Source organism: Triticum aestivum, unplaced genomic scaffold (genome assembly GCF_018294505.1).
Source record: "Triticum aestivum cultivar Chinese Spring unplaced genomic scaffold, IWGSC CS RefSeq v2.1 scaffold102267, whole genome shotgun sequence".
Taxonomy (NCBI): Eukaryota; Viridiplantae; Streptophyta; class Magnoliopsida; order Poales; family Poaceae; genus Triticum; species Triticum aestivum.
The window spans coordinates 64347-66107 of NW_025225734.1; positions in this window are offsets into that span (position 1 = coordinate 64347).

Sequence of the window (1761 nt, forward strand, 5' to 3'; positions counted from 1 at the left end):
GACTATTACGCACTGTTTTGGGGTCCCGGAGTGATTTCCACGATTAACGAACCCCGGGGTGCGTTTACGTGTCCGTCATCAACACTCACAGTTTTGGCCGATTCTGGCCCGTTTCGTGGACTATTACTCACTGTTTTGGGGTCTCAGAGTAATTTCCACGATTAATGAACCACGAGGTGCGTTTACGTGTCGGTCATCAACACTCACAGTTTTGGACGATTCTGGCCCGTTTCATAGACAATTATTCACTGTTTTGGGGTCCCAGAGTGATTTCCATGATTAACGAACCCCGGAGTACATTTACGTGTCGGCATCAACACTCACGGTCTTTGTCGATCCTGACCCGTTTCATGGATTATTACTCATAGTTTTGGATCCCAAAGCAATTTCCATGGTTGCAATCGTAGTTTTGGCCGATTCTGGCCCGTTTCTTGGACCATTACTCAGTTTTGGGGTCCTGGAGTGATTTCCATGATTGACGAACACCGGGGTGCGTTTATGTGCCGGTGATCAACACTCACAATTTTGGCTAATTCTGGTCCTTTTCGTGCACTATTACTCACCATTTTGGGGTACTAGAGAGATATCCACGATTGACGAACCCTGGGGTGCGTTTACATGCCGGTCATCAACAATCACAGTTTTGGCCGATTCTGGCCCGTTTCGTGGACTATTACTCACTGTTTTGGGGTCCCGGTGTGATTTCCACGATTAACGAACCTCGGGGTGCATTTACGTGTCGCTCACCAACACTCACAGTTTTGGCCGATTCTGGCCCGTTTCGTGGACTATTACTCACTGTTTGGTGGTCCCGGAGTGATTTACACTAAAAATGAACCCCGGGGTGCGTTTACATGTCAGTCATCAACACTCACAGTTTTGGCCGATATTGGCCCGTTTCGTGGACTATTTACTCACTGTTTTGGGGTCTTAGAGTGATTTCCACGATTAACGATCCCCGGGGTGCGTTTATGTGTCGGTCATCAACACTCACAATTTTGGCCGATTCTGGCCCGTTTCTCACTGTTTTGGGGTCCCAGAGTCATTTCCACGATTTACGAACCACGGGGTACGTTTACGTGTCGGTCATCAACACTCACCGTCTTGGCCGATTCTGGCCTGTTTTGTGGACTATTATTCACTGTTTTGTGGTCCCGGAGTGATTTCCACTAAAAACGAACCTCATGGTGAGTTTACGTGTCGGTCATCAACACTCATAGTTTTGGCCGTTTCTGGCCCATTTCGTGGACTATTACGCACTGTTTTGGTGTCCCGGGGTGATTTCCATGATTAATAAACCCCGGGGTGCGTTTACATGTCAGTCATCAACACTCACAGTTTTGGCCGATATTGGCCCGTTTCGTGGACTATTTACTCACTGTTTTGGGGTCTTAGTGTGATTTCCACGATTAACGAACCCCGGGGTGCGTTTACATGTCCGTCATGAACACTCACAGTTTTGGCCTATTCTGGCCCGTTTCGTGGACTATTACTCACTATTTTGGGGTCCCGGAGTGATTTCCACTTAAAACGAACCCCGGGGTGCGTGCATTTATGTGTCGGTCATAAACACTCACTGTTTGGCCGATTCCGGCCCGTTTCATGGACTATTACTCACTGTTTTTGGGTCCCGGGGTGATTTCCACGATTAATCAACCCCTGGGTGTGTTTTTGTGTCGGTCATCAACACTCACAGTTTTGGCCGATTCTGCCATGTTTTGTGGACTATTACGCACTGTCTTGGTGTCCTGGAGTGATTTC